This window comes from Protopterus annectens, chromosome 10.part0 (assembly GCF_019279795.1).
Source record: "Protopterus annectens isolate FY-2018-M chromosome 10.part0, PAN1.0, whole genome shotgun sequence".
Taxonomy (NCBI): Eukaryota; Metazoa; Chordata; order Ceratodontiformes; family Protopteridae; genus Protopterus; species Protopterus annectens.
Window position 1 is genome coordinate 886,833,097 of NC_056744.1, and position 18,175 is coordinate 886,851,271.

The window sequence follows — 18,175 nt, forward strand, 5'->3', positions numbered from 1 at the left end:
ATATGGTTCACCTAGATTTCTAAAATACAGTCATGTTCTATTGTCAGAACAACTTTTTGTTTGTTTAAAAGGCAAACAAACAGGTATGAATACACACAAATGGCAAACAAATTGGTATGAATACTATTAGCTGAGGGTGTCAGGTGTGTTTTTATGAAATCACTAATGTGTGCACACTGGATTTTGTATTTTGTAATTGGGACTGTGGAATTAGATGCATTTCTCCTTTCCATAAGATACCAGTGATTTTGGAATTAGAATATGTAAGTAGGATGGATGTGAGAGTGCATGAGTCTTGCACCCCATTGCAAAAACATGTTTTTGCTTTTTTTTGTAACTTTTGAGTGTTGTTTATTTCAAGTATTATGATGCTTTGTGATTGCACTTATGAATAAGGATCACAAGACACTCTCAGTTTAGTCTAGGAGTCACTAGTAGATGATAGTCTAATGTCTTCAGTCCATTCCATGTCAAAGTGACCTAATATATACACAGGAGATGTGATACATATATGAAAATGGACATACATGTAGAGAGCACACAGACAGATATATGCATGCAACTAAGGTAAGTAAGTACAAAAAAATTCAAATAATGTTAGCATATAAAGGTCAGAATATAGTTAAGGTTACAGATAGTGTATGCAGTTTCTGCAGATAGCTTGTTGGCTACTTATTTAATATATAACATATTGTAATGTTCCTAATAGTCACTGTCTCTACAACAGTTACAGAGAGACACAGTTCTTTCAACTGTTAAACTTAAAACTATTCCAAAAGGAAGCGTTTTGAATTTTTGGAAGCTTTGAGTGTTTGAATATAGAGATTACTGGGAGGGGATATTGAATAGCTTGCTAGTCATTGAGGGTGGAAACAATAGTTTAAATGAGATAATTCAGTAATAATGTGGCTCTTTCCATGACTAGGAGACAGCTGTTTGTAAAAACGCAGCAGTGGTTTCCTGGGCCCAACAGTGGAATCAAATGGCAGGGATTACTAGCTGTATTTGAAGCAAGCTAGTGTTTTGAAACACTATAATTGGTAGTGCATGATCTGTTTTAAGGATCAACAGTCCAAACCCCTTAGCCTTTCTTGACTCAAAAGTTAAAAGGTGGACAAGTTTATAACTGTTTAGTACCATATTAGTACATATTTCAATGCTGTTCTTAAATATAATGGAAGGGTCAAGCCAAATATCTAGGTGTCAGAACTGGTGGACATAGTCAACGATGCTATGGTAAGGTTAATTGCCATTGTGGCAATATTCATGTTAAGGTATTTGGATGTACTGAACAGCATGGCTTTTGTTTTATTTAAATTAGTGAAAAGTTTATTATAATTCTAACATGTAAAAGTCACATAGTAGTATTATTTAAGTTTTTTTTTCTGAATGTCCTTGCTTGTTTTACTTGCTCTAAGAAGAATGACCTCATCAGCATAGAGAAATCATGTAGATCAAGTAGGCAATATGTCAAACCATTAGTAAAACAAGGCCTAAGACAGAACTCTGGGAACACTAAATGAATTATTCCAGTTTCAGAGAAGTGATTGTCAGAGGTGACATGAACAAATTCTATCAGATAATAAATTTGAAACCAGTGAAGAGGTCTTTTAGGAAATTACTTTGATTGTGGCCTAATTAAGAAAAGGGAGTGATAGCATACCTCTCAACTTCTTACAGCAAGAAATCTGGACAAGGCCATTAATAAAAGTGGGACACAGGCCCAAAAAACAGAGGCAATTTTTAAATATTACTCTTACAAACATAAAAAGTTGATAGAATAACAGGTTTTGCATTAGCATGAATTTTCTGAAGGGTATGAAATCTGAAACTCAAATGTCTGTCATTATTTTCTAACTTCAGTCTTTAACGATTTGTCACCAATTTTCCAGAAAACCACAATTTTATGAAAAGCAGACCAAAAACATGAAGCAAAAATCTGGGCATTATGCAAAAATCTGTACAGTTGAAAGGTATGAGTGATAGACTTGTTTCAAATATTCTCTTTAGGTCTAGAAAAACTGCTTCGTATGAAGTAGCTTTTTCTATGAAGCTGTTGTCTGTTACTTTGAATATGACTGCCAATGCACTAAATACTTTCCAAAAATATACTGATGAATAAACAGGAGATCATGTATGTTAATATACACTATTAAGTTGTCATAAAGAATGGGTACAACTCAGTTTAGGAATGCAGTTAGTGTTGATAATATTTATTTTATAACAGCTTTTGTAAGGAAAATAAAGAAATATAATTAACTTTACTTTCCACAATCTACTACATATTTTACACTTACTGTACATCTGGGAAGAAATTAAGTGGCACAAAATGTCCTTGGCTACCTGAACTTTTCTCCTCACTTGCAGGGCTCAAACTGTTCTTAGGGCTCTAGGGACAGACTGGTTTATCCTTGCATTGTAATATTTCTGTCCATAGGCTGAAGAATGCCAACCAAATACTTAAAAGCATTTCCTTCAGGGGCAGGATTCAAATCAGCCACAATGCAAATGAAAACAACCATGGAAGAAAGGCAGCAAACTTGTGCTAAAATTACCCTTATACTAAGAAAGCTGCAGTAAGTGGAAGTCATACAGCAAAAAAGTGGAGACAGCTACATGCACAAAATCAGTTGTGTGAATTGCATGCATCTAGAATTACTTAGATATGTGAAAAATAGTCTCTTGTAGGAGACCATTCTTAATAAGGTAATACATTGAAACTCTAGCTAAAATAAAAGTAAGCTCTACTGCTGTAATGCAAGCATAATCTAAAACTGTTTATCCCACAATGTGCTTCATGCATACAGAGTCAATACATAAGTGTTTATACAAATTAACAGCATTAAAAAATTGGAAATCAGAGGTCACATAGACATGCTACTAAAATCATTTGACAAAAAATACAGTTGCACAGAATTAAGCAATCAAAAATGTAGCAAAAAAAAAAAAGATAAGTAAATATCTCATTAAAGGAGTTACAGTGTGTGTGACGTTTGGCTTTTCCCAGTCAGGGGCCGCCACAGCGTAACTCCGGTCCGCTCATGACTGGCAGTGCATTTTTATGGTGCCGAGTTGCCAGCTCGACCCCTAACTTTCAACAAAGGCATGCCCTTTCACGCTCGAACCTGCCTGCATGGCTTTAACGTTACTTGACCGTGGGGAGGACATGCAGACTCCACACAGAAGGCGCTCCATCCGAGAATCGAACAGAAGAACCTCTTGCTGTGAAGCAACAACACTAACCACTGCACCACCGTGGCTGTTATATTAAAGGAGTTACAGTAGTAGACACAAATTACAGGACAGGAACAAAGCATTACCTAAATGATTCACTATACATCTTGCAAAAAACAGAGAAAATAGCCAAGCATCAACAACAGACATCAGTTTTAATGTTATACAATAAAACAAAGGGAACTCTACAGTGAAAAATAGTATCCTTTGTCTTGGTTGCAATTTGACATAGTGTGGAATGAATTCCTGAGCAACAGCTAAAAGACCAGTCAGCGTGAGCCAAACAGATAGCTCAGCACTACAAAATCTCAGGAACTCAGATCCATGCATAGCACCTAACAAGAGCTCATGTCCATGCATAGCACATAACAGAAGCTCAGACTCGTGCATAGTACCTAACAGAAGCTCAGACCCATGCATAACACCTAACAAGAGCTCATATCCATGCATAGCACATAACAGAAGCTCAGACTCATGCATAGTACCTAACAGAAGCTCAGATCCATGCATAACACCTAACAAGAGCTCATATCCATGCATAGCACATAACAGAAGCTCAGACTCGTGCATAGTACCTAACAGAAGCTCAGACCCATGCATAACACCTAACAAGAGCTCATATCCATGCATAGCACATAACAGAAGCTCAGACTCATGCATAGTACCTAAGAGAAGCTCAGACCCATGCATAACACCTAACAGAAGCTGAGATCCATGTATAGCACCTAACAGAAGCTCAGACCCATGCACACTTATGCAACCAGCTTATTGTACATTTTTATGTTTTATATTTTTCCCCTAACAGATTTGTTTGCTTTTCAATTGAATTGTGCAGGTTATAGGTCACATTAAAGGTGGGAGAAGTTTTGAAATGATTTATTGTGGTCTCATTTTTTTATATCACAAAAAACTGGCATTTTAACAGGGGTGTGTACACTTTTTATATCCACTGTATATGTTTTCTAGATAACTGCTGCCTCAACTACTGATAAAATGTCATAAATCTTTATTAGATGTTTTTTACATTTAGACTTGATTTATATTTGTTATGATGTTTGCACTGATACCTTGAGGCTTTTAAGCTGCACCCAAACTGGAAATGTTGAACAGATGGAATGCACCTGCTCATCAGACTGCCTGTCAATTTACGGCACACAGTAAGAAAAAAATATGTAAACTGGCTATTAAGGACTCAATACTTTTTTTTTAATTTGTACATTTTCTAACCAGATAAACCCAATGAACACAAGTGTCCTTTTTCAGGACGGACTTCAGAAGTCACGTGACCTGGACAGAGTTCCACAACAGGCAACTGAAGGAGGAAGGAGTCAAACCCTTTACCCTATGGTTACAGGAAAGAGCTTGTTTGCAGTTCAGGATCTTAATCCACTACACTAACTTACTCATAAAAAGTGCAAAGTACAAATAATGGTAACATTTATACTGGCTATTACAAACTTCCTTCACATGGTAAGCACATCTTTACCACTAAAATAAATTGATGCACTTTGTAATTTTAGTTAGTATCTGACCATCAAAGCAGTACTGCCAGAAGAGTGAATAACTTTTCCCTCATGTGCCAAGCAGAACTCCACCAAGTGAGATTTTATTTATTTTATTTTATTTTACATTTGTTGACCGGGCTAGTCCAACTGGATATATGTCCATTTTCAGTGGTAGCCCAGGAAGAAAAGCTCCACAGACAGAGTAAAATATACAAAAACACTAGTACAATCCAAGGTTTTGTCAGTCGTAACATATTGCATATAATATCAAATCAGGAAAAAAATACAAATAATCATAGTGCATACCAGCTATGGATATGCATACAAAGTATGTTCAGTTACACTCTAGAACTTAAAATAGACACACAAATATTGTTAGTAGTTAAGTAAACAAGCTTATACATGTAGGAAGATTAGTGTCTACAGTCGGTGTAGGAAGTTAGTCTGGGTTCGCACAGGGGCATAACCAATGTGATTTAAGGTAAGGTTTCAGTTTGCTTTTAAATAGGGCAACTGAGGTTAGGTGATTATATATAATATAATAAATAACACCTCCCAGATAAAGCTATGGTCAGATATGACATAATATCATATTGCATGTATTTGAACAGAATAATCAGGGCTACTGGAAGTATAAAAAACAGGTACGAATTTTTTTGTCCTACTGTATAACCTCTTCAAGGCTATATCGTGAAATGAAATCATTAAGTTTGAGTTGCATCACTTCATGGAATTCATAGACAAGTTGCCTAGTATACCTAGCAGCACAGTATATCCTGTACACTAGGTATGTTTGTCCCAGCCCAGGGTCCCTAGTGAAAGCAATAGTTTCAGTTTTGTATTTAAATGAGATATTTGGGGCAGAGTCTCTGCTAAAGAAGCCCAAAAGTAATCTGGTGAGCTTCAAGTTTAGAGAATTTGCATAACACTGAATCCCTACATTTAGCACTATGTAAGTTACTCAAAATGAAATGCAGAAAGTATTGATGCATTTCAGTGGTCTAACTCTGCACAGAAGTATGGCAGTTTTAGCCTGCCATGATTTTGATCCAGGTAAGTAGTACTAAGTAAATGAGTATATAGGTTCATAGGTAAGTACTAGGTTAGTTGCTCTTATGGGCCATTTTAAGCCTAGCCATTTTCCCTTCTTGTGTTTAAAATAACCTATCCTATAGGTAGGCCTTACTCATCCCAAGATCAATAAATATATATTACCCCTAATGACAATAATACAAATGGGAATAATATGGGAATGTGTGGCTTTTTGTCCATGAGTATGTGTGTGTGTGTGTGTGTGTGTGTGTGTGTGTGTGTGTGTGTGTGTGTGTGTGTGTGTGAGTGTGTGTGTGTGTGTGTGTGTGTGTGTGTGTGTGTGTGTGTGTGTGTGTGTGTGTGTGTGTGTGTGTGTGTGTGTGTGTGTGTGTGTGTGTGTGCATTTGTGTGTTTCTGTGTGTGACTGTCAGAATGTCTGGGCAAGGAATGTCATGGAAATGGAAGCTGCATGGAGCAATGACACATTCTACAGGCCAGTCTTGCTCCACTCAGTCTTCCCTCCCCAACAACACCGGGGTAGGTACAGTATGTCAGTTATTTATGTGTGTTACTCTCTGTATAAGAGAGAGAGTGTGTGTGTGTGTGTGTGTGTGTGTGTGTGTGTGTGTGTGTGTGTGTGTGTGTGTGTGTGTGTGTGTGTGTGTGTGTCTATCTGAGAGCATGCACATGTGTGTGTGTTGTGTGTGTGTGAGACTCTCTAAAGGTATTTGTATGAGTGTGTGTGTCTGTCAGTCTGTGTGTATGCCCGTGTGTGTGTGTGTGTGTGTGTGTGTGTGTGTGTGTGTGTGTGTGTGTGTGTGTGTGTGTATGTGTGTGTGTCTGTCTCCTTGTCACTGTGTGCTGGGGGAAGGTCTGTGTCTGTCTGTGCTTTGTTAAGCCAGTATGGCAGTCAGCTGGACAAATGATAGTCATGCACAATGCTTCTTAATGAGAAGTTGCTCTTGTGGGAATGCATATGACCATGAATTGCTAAGCAGTGTAGCAGTGCAGCTCAGCACAGTGGTACAGTGAAATTCACACTGCTGCAGTACTTCCTATGAATCTCTTCCCAAGGGTCCATAAACAAGCCTGACACAAAGTCTCTGTCCCTATGTTTCCATCTCTTTCTCTCTCTTTTGCGGTCTCTCTTTATACAGATGGAGGAAATTTTTCTTGTTTTGTAAATGAGCAGGTCACATTAACTAATGGCAGGCTTATACTTTTTCCAGTAGTTTGTACAACAAAACTACATATGTGAATTATAATCATCTAACAGTCACATAAACTATTAATCATTCTGATACTGTTGTTGAACATCCTATTTCCCAATATATAACCGTCACTCCCGCTAACCTGTATACTAACTGGACAAACTCTCCCACAGTGCTCTATACTCTAAATTCAGTTACTCTAGGAGGAATAAAACCATATGGCAAAATTCTACAGGCTAGTCTCCTTACCTTCTGCATAAATCTACAACCGTCATACAGTGAAAGCATATTAGCATACATTACAGATAATTTCATGTCTAACATTGATTAAGGGCAATGTTCAAATGAATCCTAATCCTACTGACAACCCATAGCCTTATGCAAGTTACACTAAATACCTTAGCATTGCCTAAATGAATACTTAGAGCAATAACCATAAATGGGCACAAACTGAAAGTTAGCTATATATATATATATATATATATATATATATATATATATATATATAAATATATATATATATAAATAAGCCAAAATTCTTGCCAATACTGAGTCATGGCTCAACAAAAATTCAAAGATTTCCGTGCCATCTACAATGGATATAATTGTTTTCATTAATAACAGAATACAGTCTCTAATGAAAGGAAAAGTACTAACCGTAGTACACATATCTGCACAACTGGCACCCAAAGCTACTTGCAAAAAGCAACACTACTTCAGACTCACCCACCAATTAGAGTTTAGTATAGATTACCCTTGGAGGAAATGCTTTACTTAATATTACTACTACTATTTATCAATACTGTGAAAGCTTTCCATTATAGAAATTTACAAACATACCAAAAAACTCTGACAGATGAGCATATCACTAAATACTTGATTTTCCAGAATAAATCTGGACAGTACGATGTGAGGCATTATTGACACTGGATATCCATGAGGAAAAAATGCAGCGTATTCCAAATGTTATAAGTGTGAATGGGAAATCGGAACAGTGACATACTTAATGCATGTTTTTTGAGGGGATGAGTACTTGGTGCAAAACTGTAATAAATGAACATGTGGTCAATGCAGGGAAAGGGGTCACCCCACAAAATATTGTAGGCCTCAGTGAAGAAAAGTCAGTGAAGAAGAACATGTTTTGTTTGACTGTCCTTTACTAGAAAAGGAAAGGTTAGAAGAAGAGAATATTTCAGAAGGAAGACAATTTGAGGATAACATAACTGAAGATATTGATAGACAAAGTATTATAACTGATGAAGAGAATGTACCTAGTATGGAGAAAGAATACAGAAATCAGGTAGAAAATGTTTTACAAAGAGAAACCTTTACAGTGCAAGATGAAAACAGATATGCAGCACTAGGAACTGAAGAAGGGGAAGGGGGAGAATTTGAGACAGGTATAGGGAAGGAAAATAAAAATAACAACTGGAAATAAGAAAGATGCAAGAAAAGTAAAGTGATAGCTTATAAATATTAGGACTGCCTCTAAACAGTATTCAAAATCATACTAAGAGATGTGGCAGTGACTGCATGGTGTAAAATAAGCATGGAAGTTATATGTTTGTTTGATACGAGATGTGGCAAGGAAGAAAAAAGAAAAAGAAGTGAGGCAATCTGGGGTAAAGGTTATATGTGATCAGGATAAAGATACTGGATGTGGTGGTAACGTACCTGGAAGACTAGTGGTATGTAATATAAGGAAAGAGAAAGGTGTTTAAGAATAATTATAGTTTATGTATACACCAGGAAAAAGATGTTTGAGGAACTTAGGTTCATAGGTTCAAGGTCACCTCTGCTTAAAATACTTTGTCCTATTAAACATGCAAATTATTTTAGTGAGAGATTTTAATTGCAATTTGAGAAATGAGAGAGAGAAATGCAACACAGTATTAAGAGAAATTATAAGACATGGAAGGTTGACTATAGGAAGAACTAGAAAATGAACATATTAAAGAGGGTCTCAGAACTGAACTAGATTATGTGGTAAATTCAAATGATGTGAAAGAAATAATGGATAGAAGTAGTTGAGCTTTCAGATCACAGAGTGGTATGGGTTAGAAGGAAAAGGAATAAAACAGATTTTATTATTTATTTATTCTATTTATTTGAAGTTTGTTTGCCAGGATGATCCATTGGGCCGAGTGAACCCATTTTCAATGGAGTCCTGGGGAGAAAAGCTCCATAGATACAATATCAGGTAAAAATATAAAATAAAGTAAAAAGTAAAAAATGCAATACAATAGCATAATATCAGGTAAAAATAAAATAAAGTAAAAAATACAATACAAAAGTGTAATAGTTTGTAAAAGTGAACAGAAGAGTACATATAAGCATGTGAAAATGTTAATACAGCTGGAATGTGAAGCATAGTGACAATTCATATCAATTTACAAAATTTTTTTTTTTTATTAAGGAATGTTAAATGAAGGCAATAGTTAGTAGGTGTATGCAGAAGATATTAACTTAAGAGGTTATTTACAATGTGATGAGATGAAAAGAGAACATATGGTTTTGTGGGATAAGCATATGAGAATGAGAGTACATTATGAAAACTGAATACATTTGTGGAGTGCTTATAAAGAAAAATACAAGACAATATTTTGGATTGTAGGAAAAAACTGAAGCAAAAGAACAGGAGAGTATATAATACATGAAAAAGAAATGAAACAATGAGGTGGCAAAATAAGAGAAACAGAAAGAGCATTATATGAAAAAATGGAGAAAAGTTAAAAATATGTTGATCAGACAAATATTTTCTAAAGAAAAAAAGTGGAAGGTTCATACTGTTGGGGAAAAGAGTAAACTATGCGAAGGAAGAATGGATGAAATGTTTGATAAATAAGTAAATATTAGATACAGGCAGAGAAACTGCCTTCAGTGCGGAGTCTGCATGTCCTCCCCGTGGTCACGTGGGTTTCCTCCAGGTGCTCCGGTTTCCTCCCACATCCCAAAGACATGCAGTAGGTGGATTGGACACTCTAAATTCGCCCTAGGTGTGAGTGTGTGCGTGTGTGTGGCTTCTGTGGAAGGTTGGGCGCCGGGCTGGCAACTCGACACCATAAAACTCCACTGCCAATCAAGAGCGGACAGATGATCCACTGTGGTGACCCCTAACTGGGAAAAGTCGAAAGAAGAAGAAGATACAGGCAGAGAAAAATAATGGAAATTGTGGACAATTTTATGGCTAGAATGTATGAAAAGGAAATAGTACAAGAAATATGGAATGCAAAAAAAAAATCTGAAAATGTTAAGAATTCTCTAGAAAATTAGACTATCCTGAGAGAAATAGAAGACATGATAAAAGAAGGAAAGGAAGAATTAGCACCAGGAATAGACAGATCAGGTTATGAATATTATAAAGGGATGAATGACAATGAGAAATTAATATTCTGTAAAATATAAAATAAATGCATAGAGAAAGGAATAGCAGATTAAGGAATGTGATGCAAAGCAATTTAGTTTATATGGAAAAAATATGAGCAAAGAGATATAGAAAAATAAAGACCAATAGTAGTGGGAAATAGAGATAGCAAAATCTTTATGAAAATAATACATAAAAAGGAAGCAGAAGGCTTTAGATTAAATTATAGGAGAAGGGGTTTTCAGAATCAAGGGGGATAGAGAGGTGATGCAAATGTTGACAACAGTAGGAGAAGTAATTGACATGATTTTGAAATAAAATATGCAAGTAAGGCTAGTGATGAGATATGGCAAAAATATGATAAGGTTATACATGAAAAAATACAGAAGATTCTAAAGACATTTGAATGTTTTAAAAATATGCTATGAAATGCTATGGGTAAAAGTTATAATAAACTGATGGCTAGGAGAAAAGATAAAAATATTGAGAGGGTTTAAATAAGGATGTCCGATAAGTATCTATCTGTTTATATTGGCAATGAATGCAATCATTTAAATGTGTAGGTGTGATTTGAAGAAAGCAAAATGGGAGATAGGAAAAGGAGTTACAATACAGACTTGTCTATCATATGCAGATGGATTTAGCGATTGCGGCCAAAAATAAGATATGTATAAGTGAAGTCTTTGTATGAGTGGAGGGAATTATTAAAGAAAACTGGGTTACAGTTAAATAAGGCAAAAAAGCATTAAAAATAAGTGGAATGTATTATCCTATGAGGAAATAACTGTATTAAGAGTGAAATCTGAAGAGTATGTAACTGTAATAGATCAGTGGAAAATAACGTTGAAGGAAATAAAAAAAATTATCATCATGATGGAGAAGTTTCAATCTATCATTTAACAAAAAGTGTATATGTTAAGAATGTTCATATTAAGAAACCAGCATATTTAGGGGGTGTACATGTTTCTAGTTAAAAGGAGAAAGAGATATTAGAAATATTTTTAATTTTATTTGGGAATCAAAACTGAATCCAGTGAAAAGAGGGGTGGTATACAATAAAAAAGGAAGGAGGAGGTATGAATGTAAACAATCCTGTAGTGTACTTAGAGTCGATGCAGTTTTATGAGTAATGCAAAAGGTGAAAGAGGGAAATGTTATATCTAAGATATGAAGAAGTATGGGATTATGATGGAGGGAAAATACATGTAAACATTAAAAGATGGAAGGAAAATAATATGAGAATGCAACAAAATTATGAAAGGTGAACATTAATGAGACTGATGAAAACAGAAAATTATATTATAACAATAGTATGGAGAAATACTTTATGGAATAACCTTTGAAGGATTTAAATGAATATGTAAAAAGCCTGTAAAGAGCATTTGAGAATATTTATGAAACAGGAGATTTCATGCAGAGAATTTTGTTCAATAAATTACCAGTTACAAGTAATATGAAATATAAGGTAGTGGAAGAAGAAAAATATGATGAGAGTAATAAGGAAGAAAAAAATGTATTTAGAATCTAAAAAATGAACAGGTTTGTTGAAGTTTTAAAAAGGAATATAAATGGGAAGGATTTAAAATATAACAATGGATATATTACATGGAAAATATGAAAAAGAAACAAATTGTGAAAATAAAAAAATTGAACAGAACACTGGATGCACCAATCTAGAGATTTTAGAAAAGAAGATGTGAAGAATTATTCTATAATAAAAACAGTGATGATAAAGATGTGCTGGATTAAATAAAAAGATGGATGTAGAAGAAAGAAACATGTGACAGATGAAGAAATTTTAAAGAATAGTTGGTGTTGGCTTAGAAAAATTTAATTTTTAGTATTTTTTCTTGAAATGATAAAAATGCAAATAATTGTTTTTTTCTGTGCAGATTATATAAGGTTTAAATGGAAAGAAATGACAAGAAATGCTAAGAATATGGATGTGTAAATAATGAAACATGTAAATAAAGCAACCACCAGCATGTTCAATAAGTGCCATATAATCTTTTACATCCATATGAATTACCATCAAATCAGGCAGATGGGATCTAAATTTAATATCTCATCTGAAGGACAGAACACTCAGGTGTGCAGTAGCCCCCTTAAGCTGAACTGCATGGTCAGTACTGGAAAATTAATCTAACTACCTTTCCTGGGAAAATATCTCATGGCCTTCTGATCTTCTAGCATCAAAGGTGAGTGCACTACCTGTTGAGCTATTGGCACTACACTAGAAATAAATTATAAAGCATAAACAAAACCATACACGTACAGCAGTCCCAAAATAATGTATGCTGTTTGCATCTGTTACTTGCATAAATTGCTAAATGCATGGGTTACAGCAGTGTGATGCTAAGTAGGAAAATGTACCAAATTCCATGCTGAATAAAACCTTAAAATAGTAACAGAGCTACTTTAAGCCATTTAAAGATATGACTTTTGTAGAAAAGTCTTTCACTGGTTAGAATCAATTGGAAAATGCCTCTCAATTTTTACTCAACCTGTTCTTACTGATGTACACTATTTTAAGTGGACTGTGATATATTTATATGACCCACAAATCAAAAGAATACCTCTGGGTTCAACAAGTACATATAGTTCTTACTAATGTTTATATAAGTTCAGAAGGAAGCACTAAGAAGCCTTTCCTTGGTCTTGCTAGCTCAGCCAGATTAACTTTACACACAGCTCAAGAAAATATCACTAGACATGAAAACAGGTTATCACAACAAATGCTAATTGTCCTTATTTACTTTTGATGAATACATTAAGAAGATTTAAGAAGTGATTTACTGTCTGCAGTTGCTTAGTGAAAACAATTTTAGGTGCAAAATTAAAAAAAATACTTTTGGCATGGAGGCAGGTTGGCACAATGAATACTTCTGCCAAACTGCCTACTAGAAAAAAGTGCAGCATAAGATTTTTAAAGATTGGTTTTAAACAGCACTAAACAATTAGCATTAGATATTTCATATATGCCATTTGAGCTACTATGTTGGCCCTTGGTTATCTATGTAGGATGGGAAACAGGTTGCTTGAATTATTAGAGCACAACATACTTTTTTTGCTATTTACTGACGTACTTTTAAATAACTCCACATAGAATGATATGTGATCTACTCTCTAAAGAAACTGCGTACATTTCATTTAAACCAAGCAAGATCTAATCAGAAAAGAAATGGCCACTAACACTGATGTAACAGAAAAAAAGTCCAGAAAGAAACACTATTAATCCTTTCCAGGTCATGAAACTCAAAACACTAAGCTTTTCAAACAGCTTCTATCATTATGCAAAATAAACATTCATATCTTTTTCAGAGCCCTAGTGTCACTACTCCATTGATCTTCCTTTATAAAAACATAATGGCCCTCATAGTAGCATACATTACAGTGCATACACATAGCCAGTATGGAGTGCAAGAGTACAAGTAATAAGACAGAGAAAGACAGATGTATTTTCATTTCTTGATCTGATTTTAAATTCATTTTAACAGACTCTATCTGCTTTAGCTAACATTTTAAGGCTATATTAGTGATTCCAGTACACAGCTGCACTGCTTGTTTGCTGTTTTAAGAGGCCTAACTGTTATTAAGCCTCTTTTTCCTTCTTGTGTACTAAGTGCATGTCAGGTGAGTTCAGGACTTGTCTTCACATTCAGGCATTTTCAGGCCAATCAGCTCAGAGACAATAAGCACATAAGTATTATTTTGCAAATTCTCTCCATTAAATTACTCACCAGGCTAAATGACATCTGATACAATTGCTTAATATTGAGTGCACTGATTTTTGTATCAAATTATTGAATTTCATTACTATAATCAGTTTACTAGTTCTTGCTGGTGGCAGAAGGTTTCCAGGCTAGTTGTTTTCTATTGAAATTTAAATACTCAGTAGTAAGTCCAACCAAACATTATTCTAAAACCAAACTCCAAGCAGTTATAGTTACCCCTGCCCCCAGAGTCATTCCTGTTGGTATCATGGACCAGTACTCTCCCACAACTTCTCTATCCAGCCTGATTGAGACGGGTATCTTGAGACAGTGTAAGAATTGTCTCATGCTGTCTGATGGTCAACTATTACTCAAACAGCATAACACAGTGAGTGAGAAATGTACATCTATAATATCCTCAGAGACAAAAATCTCACACACAGTAAACTCAAGACAACAAAACTGTCAGCAGTACACCACACATCACACTTCTCCAAGGCTATCACAATACACATAATCATCATTGTGCTGAGGCTGAACTTGCCTAAACCTCAAAGACCTCCAAAACACAACACAGACAAAAAGCACACTCAACACATTAAGTCTATTTCCTCACAGAGCACAAGGAGTCCTAAAGTCACAGATGCTGAGCTCATAAGGCAAGTATCGACCCAATCAAACATTCTTGTTACAGGTGACTCCATTGCAAGACATACAGATGTGCCTCTTACCAGGCTGAGCAAGGAAAGAGGACAGTTAGTTGCTTGCCTGGTGCAATGACCTGTCAGATCGTGCGCACACTCAAGTCCTTGTTCAACAAGTACCAATATGAGTCTGTCATAGTTCATGCCAGTGTAAATGACTTTAGGTGTACCTCCCTGGATTATATGAATAGAGATATGATGGAGCTCTCAGACTATGTGTCCAAGGCAGGTATGAGCCTAGCATTACACAGCATTCTACCTTCTCCAAGGATGATGCCAAGAAATGAACAAAAAAATAATTGACTTCAGTAACTGGCATAGTTTTTGGTGTCATTCAAAGGGGGTCCAATATTTGTCAGCCTGGGAGGATATGATTAACAGGTCATGCTGCTTTGCTGGGGATGGCCTACATCTGTATCCTCTAGTGTTTTGCTTACTGGCAAAGAAATTGTCCAACTACATTGTGCCTTTTTAGGCAATGCCAACCTCATAAACGTGCCAACATAATGAAACAATGCTAGAAGCCTGAACAAGAAACTACACTCCCTACAAGCCCTTATCACCTTGGAAAACACTGACATCTGTGTAGTGAGTGAGACATGCTTTGAAATAGTGGACAGCACTCTGGATGAGCAGGGCTATAATGCCCTCCACACGTTTAGACCAGCTACTGCACAGAAGGGGAAAAACAAGCTGGAGGTGTATCAATCTACATCCAGAAGAGACTTGCATCAAGACTGGTAAAGCAGCAAGATGCACTAGAGCTCCTTGATGTCCAAGTAAACATCAAAAATGTCCCACACCATATATTAGCTAGCTATAGCACTCCCTCTATGAGAAAAGAAAGCCACAATGCCTATCTATAGAAGCTAGAATTGCTCAGTATTAAACCCAATGATATTTTCATAAATGATCTAACTATCCAACTATACACTGGGAAATCTACGTCACCACTAGTGCACAATTATACTTTGTCAATACAATGCCCTTGAACAATTAGTCAGAGTACCCACTAGGGGGATAACATCTTGGATCTTGTCCTTCCTAATATGGGAGCATGTTGCACCATTCCTTGCATACCTTTATCACTTGTTAAGTCTGACCATAAAGTAGTCTCCTTTGAAATAAAACTTAAAACCAGAGATCCCTTCCACCTCAGGTACCTTTAGAAATTTCTTTAAGACAAACTACCTACTCCTAAGCGATACATTGGCAAGAATCAAATCCCCAGCAAACCCAGATAATGCCACTGATTATGTAGAAATGTACACCACCACAGCATATCAGCATGTAAACAGCTCACAGGTGTAGTTGTACCCCACAGGAACAAGTGCAGGGCAAACCCCAAAAACAAAAGCACATGGCGGAACCATAATATCAACAAGTTTTATAATAAAAGGAAAATAATTTTGAACAAAAGTAAGAAGAATAACTCCCAGAAATTACCCTTCTCACTGAAATAAACAAACAATTCAGGAGCGTAATAAAATCCATCAAAGCCATGTATGAGGTTAAAATAGCTACCCAAGCCAAAGACAATCAAAGACATTTTTCAGTTACGTTCATAATCTCAAAAGCACAATGCAGCAATGAGCTGAGCTAATTGTGAATGATGTTACCTAGAATGAAGCTGAAGATATATCTAACCTACTGCCCCTCTCCCCTTCATCTATCCCTCAAGATATATCTGAAACTGGCTCACTAAATGTGCTATCAAAAGCTAAAAATACTGCATCATTGGGTCCTGACAATATCCTTGGATGCATCTTAAATAGCATGAAGCAGGATTTAACCATACCCCCAACAACACTGTTCAATTTCAGCCTCCATACAGGTTCTGGTGGCTGGAGAACAGCTACAGTCATTCCCTCACATAAGGGAGTACCTTCCAAAGACCCAGGCAATTACAGACAGATCCATTTGTCTGACCAGCCTTATATGCAAAGCCATGGAAAGACGTATCATGGAATTAATCAATCAGGACATACAGAACTTCCAAACACTAGCCCTACCTTTGTTTGGATTTGTCAAAGGCTGGTCATGCATACTCAACTTGGTGGATTGTTTTGAAAATGTCACCAAAGCAATGGATGAAGGCAAAATAGTACACGCTGCATACCTTAACCTGGCCAAAGCTTTTGAGACAATTCTGCACTCAGGCATAATAGAAAAGCTAAATAAACTGGGAGTAACCCCCTATATCACCAGTGGATTGCCAATTTCTCACAGATAACATGCAGGAAATCAAAATAGGGGAAGTTACTACCACAAAACGGCTAGTCACTAGTGGAGTCCCCCAAGGTTCTGTGCTGGGACCTCACCTGTTTGGCGTCTACGTTTCTGAAGTAAAAGCCAATACCAAAGGGCTCTGGCTGATGAAGTCTGCAGATGACTGCAAGTGAGGAGCAGTCACTGAATCCCCAAATGACTTAGCCATCCTGCAGGAAGGGTTGTCTCAAATAAATAACTAGTATCAAAATCATGGTCTGAAAGTAAATGCCAAAAAATGCATTATTGTATCCTTTGAGAAGCCATTTACACAGGAAATGACCTCACTGACAATGCTCTAATAAGAATTGACCCAGTTGTTCAGGATTTGGGAACTCATGTGGACGGTGACCTACGTTTTGACCAACATATGTTGACTGTTGTAAGAAAGTACTTCCATATTGCAAAACTTATAAGCAAAGAGATTGTGTCTAAATCTAGGATATCATTGTCTCCCTTTACTCAGTCCTCATTAGTATAATGCCCCCTTTGACATGTATCTTTCCAGACCCTTGCAACAACTGGAATGCCCACATAGATACTTTACTAAAAGGATACAAGGCCTAAACAATATGTCCTACATGGACCGACTCAAGGTCCTTTCAATATACTCAATATACTCAGTATCATACAGACTGCTAAGAGATGACCTGTGTCTGGCATACAAGGAATTCTCCAACCCATTACTGATGGATTTCCTGCATATCAGCAAATGGCATCAGAAATACATGGTCTAGGGATCTAAACCTCTTCTGCAACATCAACAGAATGGATTGGATGGAGAGGGCAAAGGCAGCTAGCCTAGTAATTACCTGTGAACCTATGAGCCAATAAGTGAAATGGATCACATTTACAAATACTTTGTAATGTTTTATTTTACAGTTATGAGCATCGCAAAGCCAGTGACTGTGATATATTATTTATCAGAATCAAATGCATCAGGGTATTAAAATCTGCATATAAACATGAAGCCTCTAAAATATATACTTATAGAGAGAGCAAGGAGGTGGTGGTATATTTTTAGAAGATGTAAAGGAAAAGCAAATGATCAGTAGTGTTGGTGGATGTCTGCTGTAGAAAATTATGCATGCCTAACATCAGGATTTTAGGATCATAGGAAATTACTAGGCTAATGGCCCTGGGG